The sequence below is a fragment of the Chrysochloris asiatica genome, unplaced genomic scaffold (assembly GCF_000296735.1).
Source record: "Chrysochloris asiatica unplaced genomic scaffold, ChrAsi1.0 scaffold00003, whole genome shotgun sequence".
NCBI classification, from domain to species: Eukaryota; Metazoa; Chordata; class Mammalia; order Afrosoricida; family Chrysochloridae; genus Chrysochloris; species Chrysochloris asiatica.
In genome coordinates this window covers 34,707,485-34,721,679 of record NW_006408521.1, presented here as the reverse complement: position 1 = coordinate 34,721,679, position 14,195 = coordinate 34,707,485, and positions in this window count along the sequence as shown.

Genomic DNA, 14,195 nt, shown 5'->3' with positions numbered 1-14,195 from the left:
CATTACAAGAAGATGAATTTTATTAACAAATAATCTTGAAATCTAATTTTTACTATTGAAATTTCCAGATAAAAATGCAATGCAACTGAGGTGAGACATTGCTACTAGAAAGCACAAGCAGACCAGCCTGGAACAGCTAGAGCAACAGAAGATACATCTTCGGAGAAAGATCAGCAGGAAAAATCCAAAACACAAATGGCAATAAGATTGGCTACTACAAGAATAAGCAAGCTGTTTGCTGGGAAGCCATCAAGTCAAGCAATCATGCCCCTTCAGGACAAACCCCCCTCCAAGACTGAAACTCAAAGGGAACACATGAACAGGCATGTAAGCTTGCTGGCAACCACATTGGACTATTGGTGAGTGGAAGAGGGGGAAAGGCAGCAATGAAAATTGGGCTGAGTTCAAACACATTCTATAGACTCTCTTTGACCTGATGAGAAAGAGAAGAGGAAGTGCTGGTTGCTCCAAAGTGTGGTGAGACCTGGGAACTCCGGAGCCCATGGGCAAGGACATAGCCACAGAGTGCTAGAGCAGAGAAAAGCATCCAGCTAATATGAGGTGAGTGGAGATGCATAAGCCACCCAAACTTGCAGATAGTACCCATTTGACCTAGTCTCAATGGCTTGATAATCCAAACTTGACTGTTGTTGTTGTTGTTGTTAAGTACTGTGGAGTCGGTCCTGACTCATAGTGACCCTGCACAGGGTTTCCAAGGCTGTAAATCTTTACAGAAGCAGAACGCCACACCGTTCTCCCACAGAACCATTGGTAATTTCAAACTGCTGACCTTAAGCTCCTTAGAACTTGACTAGTTTTTATTTTTTGATAAAGGAAATGAGGGTAAATTACTACAATGTGATGAACTGGACCTATAATCATGAATGTAGTAGCTCAAAATACCAACACAGAGGGAAGGAGTCTCCATATCAAGTATTAATCCTATCCCCTGTATATACAGGGTAGATAAGGACAGGCAACTTAGACATTAGCTACCTAAAATGAGGGGGCAATAAAGGCACGAAGTGACAGACTTATAAGTTTTCAAGAGGGAGTTTAGTTTAAGAGTGTGTGGGGGAAGATAGAGTCCCCACTGAATAGTTTTCATCTTGTCTAGATGGGTCTGATACAAAGAGATGGGGATAAGATTCTTATTATTCAATAGTGAGCAATCGTTATCATGACTAATTGCGACTGTTACAAAACTATAAAGGTAGACATTTTGTAACAAAAACAGGGGAGTAGTTAATCTTACAGTCCAGAAACAGAGGCCTTTAGGACCATCAAGGGAGAAGAGCATGAGCAGGACCCTATCCAGAGAAGTAGCTAAACAGAGATGGAGGCAAAGATGGGGACATGGAGAAAGGGAACATCTGAGGACTTTAGACTCATGGAAACAGAGGGATTAAGTGCTGGTGGCAAGGAAGCAGGCTTGCAGAATGTGCCCTTTGGTTGTTAAAAGTATCATATTTTCCTGAGTGTTTTTGTGTACATTTCCCCATGCCCACCCCGAAACAAACAAACAAAACAGAGAGAATGGAAGCAAATATTGCTGAATGATGATGCACAGCGGAGATTGTAATCATTGCAATGAAACAATGATGTACAACCAATGGTCTCCCATGTTAATGATCACTCAGTTCACAGACACACACACAAAATGCAGTGCAACTAACATGTTGATTACTGCTTTGTGATAAGCTTATTCCTGGTGTGGTACTGTAGGATAAGCACTGGACTACTAACCCCAAACTTGGCACTACCAGCCACTCCTTGGAAACCCTATATCAGATTGCTCTGAGCCTGAACTGACTCAAAGGCACTTAACAACAACAACAAGCAAAAGATGAAGCTCAGTAATGCACTAACTTGTGACCTCTTGAAACTGTAAGGAAAAAAATATGTTTTGTTTGAAGTCTCTCAATTTGTAATAATTTATTTTGCAGCAATTGAAAACTAATATAAGCAGAAAATTCCTAGGGCTTTTACAGTAACAAAATATCTATCTGGCATTTGCTAACCGAACCACGTAATTAAGACATGCCAATTAAAACCTGCAGGAAATCTGTTACCATCTTCTGACTTGCCAGTGTTACAAACAGATATGAACAGAGAGAACTTCCACTCATTCCTACCAGAACCCCAAATATGGGCAAAAAAATCAACTCTTCTGTTGCATTCTTCCCTATTCTCACTGTAGCCCACTGATGTTGTCCTAGCTCTTTTTGCTAGTTGTTCTCATACATTTTCATCACAGCGATAAGAGAGTAATCTTCATTTCTCATCAATGAAAGTATTGTTTTTCATTGTGCGTTTTCTAAGAATCACTTTTGAAAAGTAACAAAGGATTGTATTACAGAAGTCAGATTTCTATGGCTTGACAAATTTACTTGCTTTGTGATTCACTGATGAGTTGTTAGAGCTTCAAGTAAGTGTCTTGATCTTTAAAGTAGGACAATGACATAGTTCTAATCAGTGACCTGAGGGAAGGTTGCAGTCTACATCATGCAGAGTTCAGTTAGGCCCTCTGGTTGGTAAAGAGGGAGATCTGCATTATTGCTTACAGTTTGTCTAAGCTGTTACAGTGACATTAGTCCATTGTTTTCTCTGCCCAATTATACTTGCTTTTTGTGTGTTCACTATTAAAAATGAAATGTAATTAATTTCTTTGTATATTTACTTGGATACTAATAAGTTTGCACTATACATTTTTCTCGGAAGTGACTTTAAAAAAATTAATGAAATATTTCTAAACTAGAACGTTAATACCAATCTGAAAAAAATAGTCATTTTTCAAGTGATTATTTTTGGATCAGCATATCTAGGTTGAATCTTACTAAGTGTCTGTCAAACTTACAGCTTCAGACTTGGCTTTTTCCTTTTATGTAAAGTTTACTTTGCAATTCAGGTGTACTCTACCAGATTGCTCCTCATTCATGGCCTAACTTAGTGTTTCCAAAAATGATAAAGTAAAAACATTACATGTGTACTCATAAATACTACATATATATAAGCAGGTATATGAGAGAAATTGAAACATTTTTCTGAAAAAATATAATTTGCACTTATTCAGACATTAGTAGTGATAGTTTTATAGATGAGACACGCTGATATTTTCTATTTCTTTTTTTAAAATGCTGGTTAGACCCACAGAAAAATTTTTTACTGCTCAATAGCATATCATAGCCATAGCTTCCAAAGTGTGAGTTCAGCCATATGCCATATGGTTGTGTTGATTCAAATGGAAATTTTTTTTTTTTAATTGAATGATTCACATAGCATAAAATTGACCCTTTTAACTGGTTCTTTAAAATCTAATGCTTTAAAAGTTCATTTTAGTATATTCACAAACCATCACTATTCTCTAATTCCTGAACAGTTTTATCTCCCCATTGTTGTTGTTAAGTGCCTTCGAGTCGGTTTCGACCCATAGTGACCCTGTACAGGGTTTCCGAGGCTGTAAATCTTTACGGGAGCAGAAAGCCTCATCTTTCTCCCGCGGAACGGCTGGTAGTTTCGAACTGCTGGCCTTAAGGTTCGCAGCCCGATTCGTAATCACTATGCTACCAGAGCTCCTTATTAGCCAAAACAAAATACTAAACCCACTTCCACTGAGTCAATTCCAACCCAAAGTGACCCTGCAGGGCAGACTAGAATTACTACATTGGATTTCCAAGGCTGTAATGTTCACAGCAGCAGACAGCCGTATTAGAAGTTCTCTCTTGGAGGGGCTGGTGGGTTCAAACCATTAACTATTTAGTTAAGATCTGAGTGCTTTAAGCACCATGTCACCTAGGATCCAGTACCCATTAGCTTTTTCGACACTGGCTACTCATCTACTTTCTAACTCTATGAATTTGCCTCTTCTAAAAATTTCATCTGAATAGAATCATATGCTTATATGTAGATTTTGTGCCTAGGTTTCACTTAGCTTAATATTTTTGAGATCCATTCATATTGTAATATGAACTAAGATTTCATTCTTTGTAACATTCAGTAATATTTCATTGTCAGACTAAAACTACATTGTTTATCCTTTCAGTCATTGATGGGTATCCACTTTATTTTCACTTTATGACTACTATAAAAAATGTTTCAATGAATTAATGTGGACAAATTTAGATGTGGACGTAAGGAAGATTGGTGTAAATTCTTCTTTAAATGTCTGATAGAATTAGCCAGTGAAGTCATCTAGTCCTGGATTGTCTTTGTGGGAATTTTTAACATTAATTCAATGTCTTATTATTTGTCTATTTTCATTTTCTTCTATTAGTCAGTTTTGTTCATTCATATATTTCTGGAAATTTTTACATTTCATATGGGTTACCTAATTCGTTGGTATAAAAATTTCATTCTTCTTAGTTCACTAAGCCAGTGAACTAAGATAGTTTGAGTTTCCTCTCTTTTGGCCTTGTTCAGTCTACATAACTTATTGTCAATTTTATCTTTTCAATGAATGAAGTTTTGATTTAGTTGTTTTTCTTTAGTTTTTGTTTTTGTTATTTTTTTCATTCTTGATTTCAGTAATTTCCTGTCCATTTTTTCAAATCTCCCACCATTTGTTTGCTTTGGATTTAGCCCACTCTTTCATTTTTTCTAGTTTACTAATCTGGGTGAATAAGGTACTGATTTGATACCTTTCTTAGTTTTTTAATTTAGAATTTACAGTTATAAATTTCCTCCTATGCACTGGTTTTGCTACATCCAAAAGGTTTTAATATTTTGTGTTTTTAATTTGTTTTTATTTATCACAAAATATTTTCTAATTTCACCGTGATTTCTTTGATCCACTAGTTATTTAGGAATGTATTCTTTAATTTACATATTTTTTACAAGTTTTATTATTATAATTTTCTAATTTCATTTCAAGGTACCCAGAGAACACACTTTACATGATTTACTTATTTTAAATTTATGAGATTTCTTTTATGAGCTACAAATTGTCTTTTTTTGAGGACGTTCCTTGTTTATTTGGTGAGTACTACAGGTAGAACCATAGAAACAGAAATTAGATTAGTGGTTGCTAGGGGCTAAAGAAAGGGTAGAACGAGAAATGATTGCTTAATACACTTTCCTTGGGGTTGATGAACATGTTTCGGAACTATGTTAGGCATAATAGCTGTACAACATTGTGAATATTCAAAATGCCACTGAATCGTGCACTTTAAAATGGTTCATTTTGTTCTTTGTGAATTTCACCTTTTTGGAAAAAATTTACAGTAAGTAGCCAGATTTTTTAACTTCTCCTTTGTATAGATAACATATTCTTTTACCTTATTACTGTTGTTCTTAGGTACTGTTATGTTGGTGTGACTCAGAAAGACCTTATGTATAATGGGAATAAATGTTTCCTAGGCCTGTCATGGCTCATTCTTAGAAGTAGATTTGCCAGGCCTTTTCCTTAGTCTGTTTTAGTCTATAAACTCTGCTGAAACCTGCCCACCATGGGTGATCCTATTGTGATGCTGATGGTATAACATCCAGCATCACAGCAATGTGCAAGCCATCACAGTAAGACAGACACTATGGGTGTGGGTTACTTAATACATCTAGGCAAAATCTTGATAACTATTCAAATACAATACCAGAAAGTTAGAGAAAAGCCAACCTTCGCCACCTAGAGGGAATCACATGAAAGGAAGGGAAGAGACAGCAACAGGAAAAGTGATACTTCTAAGAGCAGGTGAAACGGGAAGGAATGTTTCATAGTGAGAAGAATTAGAATTTAGGAGCTTGCACTGTGAAATTTCGGATAAGTACTGGACTGTTCATCGGTGGTTCTAACCCACCAGCCACTCCTTGGAAACCCCGTAAAAGGTCACAATGAGTTGGAATTGACTTGACAGAACTAAACAACAACCTTGCACTCATGAGCTTCTGGTGTTCTTAGGTACCATCAAGTCTATTCCAACTCATGATGAGTTCTGTCCAACAGAACAAACACTACCCAGTCATAGGTCATCCTCACAAATGCTATGTTTGAACCAACTGTTGTTGTCACTCTGTCAATCCATCTTCTTAAGGGTCTTTATCTTTATTGCTGACCCTCCTCCACTTTACCAAGCGTGATGTCTTTCTCCAGAGATGTTCCTTCCTGACAACATTTCAAAGTTAAAGAGAAATCTTGTCATCTTCCCTTCTAAAGAGGATTCTGGCTGTACTTCTAAAACAGATTTGTTAGTTCTTTTTGCAGCCCATGGTACTTTTAATATTCTTCACCAACACCAAAATTCAAATGCATCAGTTCTTCTAAGGCCTTCTTTATCCATTGTTCAACTTTCACATGCATATGAGGGATTGAAAATACCATGGCTTGGGTCAGGAACACATTACTCCTCAAAGGCACATCTTTGCTCTTTAACAGTTTAAAGAGGACTTTTGCAGCAGATTTGCCTAATGCAAGATGTCCTTTGATTTTTTTACTCTGCTGCTTCTCTGGGCATTGTTTGTGGATCCAAGCAAAATGAAGTCTTTAACAATTTCAATCTTTTGTTTAACATGTTATTTTTGGTTAAGTTGTGAGGATTTTTTTAAATTTTTTTATCGTGAGGTGCAATACATACTGAAGGATGTAGTCTTCAGTAGGCATTCCAAGTTCTCTTCCCTTCTAGTAAGTATCATCTGTGTATCACAGGTTGTTAATGAGTCTTCCTCCAGTCCTGATGGAAAATACGTCTTCATATAATCCAGTTTCTCTGATTATTTGCTCAACATGCAGATTGAAAAAGTATGGCGAAAAGGACACACTTTTCCTGATTTTATATCAAGTACCCCTTGTTATGTTTTGTTCCTCATGAGCACAATTAAGTGTCCTGGAATTCCCATTTTTTGCAATGTTATCCATAGTTTGTTATGATCCACAAAGTCAAATGCTTTTGCATAGTCAATCAAGCACAAGGGAACATCATTCTGGTGTTCACTGCTTTCAGCCAAGGTATATACAACAATAGCAATTGTATCCCTAGGTCCAAGACCTCTTCTGAATCTACCTTCAATTTGTGACAGCCCTGTCAATGTACCACTACAACCAATTTTGAATTATATTCAGGAAAATTATTTGCATATAAATAAAAATTACATGCTTTATTAATGCTATTGTTCATTCTCTTGGGTCACCTTTCTTTGGAATGAGTCGAAATATGGATCTCCTCCAATTGATTGGCTAGGTAGCTGTCTTCCAAACTTCTTGGCAGAGACCAACCAGTGAGATCCTCCAGTGCTGCATCAGTTTGTTCAAACATTTAATTGGTATCCCATAAATATCTGGAACCTTGGTTTTCACCAATGCCTTCAGAGTAGCTTGGACTTCTTCCTTCAGTACCATTGGTTCTTGATCATATGTTACCTCTTGAAATGGTTGAACATCGACCAGTTTCTTTTTTTTGGTACAGTGACTCTGTATATTCTGTCCTTTTTTCTTGTTTATGTTTCCTGAAGTATTCAATATTTTGTCCATAGAATATTTTAATGTTACAAGTTGAGACTTGAATTTGTCTTCATTCCTTTTATCTTCAGTATTGCTGAGATTATATCTGTTTTTAACTCTAGGTCTTCTCACACTTCATTGTAACCCTTGACATTGTCTTCTCAAGCTGCACTTTGAAATGTTCTGTTCAGCTCTTATGCGTCATCATTTCTTCCCATCACTTTAGCTTGTATATGTTTAAGAATAAGTTTCAGAATCTTTTTTGATATCCATTTTGGTATTTTATTCCTTTTCTATTTTTTTAGTGTCTTTTTGCTTTTTTCAAGTATGATGTTCTTGAGATAATCTCACCACTCTCGTCTTTAGTCATTAGTGTCTACTGCATCAAATCTGTTCTTGAGATGGTCTCTAAATTCAGATACAGTACAGTCAAGGTCTTTTTGTCATTCTCATTAACTTGTTTTAATTTTCTCCAGTTTCAACTGACTTCCATTTCAGCAACTGATGGTCTATTCCACAGTTGGCCCCTGGTCTTATTTTGGCTGATAACATTGAACTTGTGCGTTGTTTTCCTTCACAGACTTGATTCCTTTGTATACCATCTGTAGAGGGCCATATGTGTAGTTGCCATTTATATTGTTGAAAAAAGATAATTGTAATGAATAAGTCATTGTTCTTACAGAATTCTATCATGTGATTGATGTCCAGTGTCATCATTTCTATCACCAGGGCCGTATTTTCTAACTACTAATTCTTCCTCTTTGTTTCCAATGTTCACATTCCAATCACCAGTTATTATCAATGCATCTTAATTGCATGTTTGATCAATTTTAGATTAAAGGAATTGGTAGAATTCTTCAATTTCTTCATCACTGCCTTTGGTGGCTGATGGGTATATTTGAATAGTAGTGGTATTCCTTATATTTTTAATTATTATATTCCATAATAATTCCTTTTGACTATTATTCAATCACAGAGAGCATTGTATTTTAAGATACATCTTAAAATTTTCTTTTTGACAATGAATGCAAAGCCATTCTTCTTTGATTTATCATTCCTTTGTATACATAGTAAACCATATGATTGTCATATTCAAAATGGTTAATACCTGTCCATTTTAGCTCACTAATGCCTCAGGTATCAAATTTTATGTATTCCATTTCATGTTTGACAACTTTCAAGTTTTCTAGATTCATAGTCATACATTTCATGTACCTGTTATTAATGGATATTTGTAGCTGTTTGGTTGTTTTTTTTGTTTTTTGTTTTTTCTTATCTTGAGTTATGATCCATTAGCATCAAGTGACAGTACTGAAGTTTTGCTCCATTTATATCATCAAGTTCAAGTCTACTTTGAGGAGCTGCTCTTTCTGTTGTATTTTCACTGCATTCTAATCTGAGAAGCTTATTTCTTGGCATTATATTATACAAAGTTCTGCTGCCATTCATGAGGTGTTCAGTGGCTCTTTGGAAACCCTAGACAAGTCAGAATTGACTTGATGGCATTTAACAACAGCAACCATCAGTGACTTTCCACTCAGAATTGGTTCACCTGTCCTTCTTCCTCCTCTGTCTTAGTTTGGAAGTTCTTCTGAAACCTGTCCACTATGGGTGACTGCAGGTATTTAAAATACTGGTGGCATAGCTTCCAGCATCACAACAACATGCAAGTCACCACAGTGTGACAAACTGACAGAGATGTGGTAGGTGCTACCCTAACCTCCGTACAAGATGGGGCTTCAAAATGATAATGGACAATGGAGTTAAAATATGATGGAATTTTCTCTTACACATTTTAAAGCCCTCTTGTATTTGAATAGACCTGAGAGTCAGCAGGTTTGCAACAGAGCTCCAGTTGGTAGCAGTGATAGTCTAGGTAAAGACAAGAAATAGACTCTGGCCAAATCCAAGATTTAGTGATGCCAGATTCAGTGGGAGGAAGACTGCTTGAACACATTGACTCTTTTGGGTTAAGAAAAAATCACTGAACAGGCTCAAAAACAGAGGAAATATAGACTACCACCTGGTCCATACTGTGAGACTTCTCCTTTGAATCCTTATGGTATTCTCCTAACTGGTCTTGGTCTTTCTACTTTACCTGCTTAAAGTCCATTCTCAAAAGAGAAGTCAGTGTTTGCTAATCCTCTGCTCAAAATCAATCAGTGATTTTCTGTTTTCCTCGAAAGCCAAAGTCCTGTGATCTAACCCCTACTCTTTTTGACTTCATTCCCTACCCCTAGCATTCTGAACCGTCCCTCTTCAGCGATCCAAGACAACTTGGTTTTTTGCTCTAATATGCCAGTGTTTCTCTTGCTTCAGGGTTTTTGTACATGCTATATTTTCTTTTTCTAGATATTTTTCTTTGGGACATATGCATGACTCATTCCCTATTGTCTTCAGATCTCTGCTCAATTATCACTTTATTAATTTTTCTCTAACCATTTTTATTATATAGCACCATGTGCTACCTTACCTTCAAGCCCCTTTACCTGCTTTCCTTTTCCTCCTTCTTTCCACCTTGCATATGATATATTTATTTGGTTATTTATTTTTGTCTCTTCCCACTAGAATGTGGGAAGAATAATATCTGGGACATGGCAGAGACTCAATACACGTTTGCTGATTTTAGTGAATTAATCAGGCACTGCCAAGAGAACAGAAGTATGATGGTAAAGATTTGTCTGTTCTTTGATACTGAAGGAAGAAGGGCACTCATTTGGGATACTGCTATTTTTTTAAATTAAATTTCACCCTATTAACTTAAAATGAGGACTGCATCTGTATATTTTAAAATTGTGGCTGTGGATCAAATATTTAGGCAGCAGACTTCTATTAAAGTCCAGGGAAGGAACAAATTATAAAATTCTACTTTAAACTCAAAAGCTCTTGGCAAAATTTAATGAGAGATCATTGAGAAAATACCCTTGTTGCCTTTATAGAGCAGAGATGTCATGTCACCTCATTCCTATTAAACATTTTTGTAAGTTTCCTTCTTCAAAGAATTTAATGAAAGATCTTGTAATGAGGGATATAGCTAATCCTTTCCTCTTACGTTCTACTTTCTTGGAGTAGGCAATCAGCAGAAGTAAGCACTGCATGAGCATGAATATTGTTGTTGTTGCTATGTGCAATTGCGTATGTTGATTCAGAGCGGCCTTGTGTACACCAGATGGACACGCTCTTCAGTCCTGTAGCAGCCTCACAACTGTTGATGTTTGAGCCCATTGTTGCGGCCACTGTGTCAATCCACCTTGTTGAGGGTTTTTTTTCTTCTTAGATGACAAAGCATGATGTCCTTCTTTAATGACTGATCCCTCATAAAAATTTGTCCAAGTAAATGAGACCATGACAAAGCACATGTTTTCCCAAGAATCTTTAGGTATGTTTCTAATGTCAAGGTGTGACTAATCCCATACCACCACCCCCTACCATGTGCTGACATGTCACATAGAGGGCTTAGCTCTTCTTTGGTATATTGGCAAATTCCTTCTGAGTATTTCTCTCTCTCTCTCTCTCTCTCTCTCTCTCTCTCTGTGTGTGTGTGTGTGTGTGTGTACTCACAGTATGACATGTGTAAATAAGTGATGATAGGAAAGATCAGGCTACTCCAGTTAGGCTGTTCTCCTGAGTTCTCAGAATCCCAACCATGACAATATTGACTGGATGCAGAGGATCTTCATGTATGTAATAGCTGACAATTTTGTCAAGTCTTTTAGAATATAATAGTGATAAAAATAAAGATCAAGCTTTAGGAGAAACATCAAGCATAACAATAAGTGAACGTTTATTAATCTGTTTTTACCTTTGGTTACTCATGAAAATTTCTGTAAACAGTGTATTTTTTAAGACTAGATCAAGCCTAAGGCTGGGCCATTTGGAATGGAAGGTTCAGTGATGGATATTTCTTTTGGTCTTGCTCTAGTTAGAGAGCAAGTGTGTTTAAAAGAAAGAACCCTATTGAAACCGAGTTTTACATTCCAACAAAGTCACCAATTTACAGTATAACTTTGCATATAGGACTTCCTCATGCATAAAACAGTGGAACTGGCTGAAGGACATTGAGAACCTGTTTCTTATTCTAGATTTAAATGAGACAGATAAATTACCAAAGATCGGATTCTCTGACAAGCTCAGATTTTTGAAGAATTGTGTTTTTTTTTTTTTTTAAATAACTAGTGCTTTCATTTGGGAAATGCATCTTAAAAGGTAAAAAATAACTCTATGTATTTAGAGTTCTGTCTTATCCTCAGTAACAGGAAGAGAATGAGGCAATTTGTGGTTATAGTAGACATGCAAAAGCAATTGTTCTGGGGCAAACACATACCTTGTCTAAAGCCCAACTAAAATATTCTTCTTTAGGGTCACCCTTCCAGAATTAAACGAAGGTAAGAATTGCTCAAATGACCCCAAATGGTGCAAAGGTTATGTGCTAAACTACTAATTGAAATATTAGCAACTAGAACTCAATGGCTTTGAAGAAGGACCTGGGCAAATCTGCTCCAGCTCAGATCATAGTTTCAAAATCCCTATGGAGCCATTTGACTATCTCCCATAGGGTTGCTATGAGTTGGAATCAACTTAATGGCACACACAAGAGTTGTTCATGATTCCAAAGCTTTAGCCATCTGAATCCTAGCTTTCAAAATCTACCCCTAATTTAAAAATCTGCCCCCAAACTGTATTTTTGGATTGTCAACCCCTTCTTTTATTTTTATGTTAACATAGTAAACAAGTGAACAAAGAGATTATTCCTCCTTTTATTTTTTCCTTCTGCTTTTATTGTCCTTAAATTTAATTGCTTAGTTCAAAGGTCAAGTTCACAGTTTGGACGTTGGACAGCTCATCTTTTTTGAATGGTTATTATTATATCCTGTAGAAGGTGGTTCTTGCTGCTCTTATTCTGATAACAGCATATCTTTTCTCTTCCATGAATTAGATTCAACCACATTTCTGGGAATATGATGATAAAATGAAACAATAATGATTACTGACTTATGAATTTATTGGAGGAGGTTTGTTCCACTTTAGTTTTAGATTGTCAGCATCTACTCTGTTAAAAGCATTGGATTTCTATTTGTAATATAGATTTATCTTTGAAACAAATGAACATTGGAGACTATAACTGTCATGGATAAGCTCCTGCATACTAACATTTGCACTGCATTTTGCCTACAATTTATTTCTTCTCTGAAATGATTAAACAACTTTCAGAACTCCTGATGATTCAAATCATGACTTTCTTTGGTTATAAAAGCAGGACCCTAGCACATAATGTGCCCTTGCAACCAAACAGAGCCAGGAGTGTTCTGCATTGTTCCATATCTAATTCCAGGAAACTCTTTTCAGTTGTCCAAAATGCTATATATTCTAATAGAATTCAATGAAGATTATTTTATGCTTCTACAATATTGCTTCAGAACAACGACAAATGATACATCTGTGCATAAACATTTCTTTCCCAAAGTCACGCTTCATCTTTACACTGAATTTAACATACCTTTGAGGAAACGCTTGAAACTGGAAGAATGATAAATCAAAGACCCTCAAGTTCATAATGCATATGTTGCTCTTCGGCAGAAATTTTGCCAACCAGTTAGTCATGATCCTCAAGAAATAGTACTTCAGAAGACAGGTCTGCAAATCTAGGGAGGACATATATCATGACAAGGCAGGCAGGGTCCAGGAACCAGCTGGCTAAACTATGAATAAGGGCTCTGCATTTTCCTCTTTGTGTAGAAATGCTTTTAGAAGAGGAGATCATGGCATTAGATGATTAACACATTTGAATGTAGATTTAAAGTTTGGATGGTCACATCTACCCACAGACTTCTCAGAAGAAAAGCTGGGCAATATGCTTCCAACACAAAAGCCATTGAAAACCCTGTAGAACAGAGTTCTCTACTCTCAATACTATAACACACTTAGGGTTGCCATGACTCAGAATTGACTCGACAGCAACTTGTTTAGTTTTGGTTTTCATTGTGTGAGGAAAGGACTTTATGAACCTGGCCTTGGAGAGTGTAAAGATAAATGAGGAAGTCTGTCAATAAATCCTGAACACTTCAGAGATGAGGTCCAAAAGCTGCTTCTCAGTTTCTCCATAACCTGGAGAGATGTTGAAACAATATTTACCTTTTGATGAACGACCAATGAAAATGACAGAATCAGAGTTAAGGCTTAAGACTATGCAGATCAAGAACACTGAGCTAATCCTACTTCAGATATTTTTTGACTAGGACTGGCAGACATGCCAGAACTAGACTCTTGGTGGGAGCATGATGATATTGAGGATTTTGACAAATGCAAGGACCTGGTAACCTGTATGCTAAAGAGAAAGTTGTCAACTATGACAAGCTTAAGGAAGTTGGCCAAGGAAAAGAAAAATTCCATACCTTCCATCCCCTCCCAATCCCAACAAACACAACTTTTTGAGCATACCGATTGAGGCATTCGGGAAGTATATTGATGTGGACACAGAATCAGACACCAAGAAAGTAGTTCTGAGTATGCACTTCTTAACTCAGGCCTGCCCCAACATGAGGGCACTTAACAACAACCACCCAGATATTAGGAGAAAATTGAGAAAGTCAGAACCAGGACCTAATATCACTTTATCCAGACTAGTGGAGGACGTTAATAAGGTTGTTTTTTATATGTTTTATGGTGAAACATCTGAAATTGATCAAACATGCAATCAAGATGTATTGCTCATTACTGGTGATTGGAATGCAAAGGTTGGGAGCAAAGAGGAAGGATCAGTAGTTGGAAA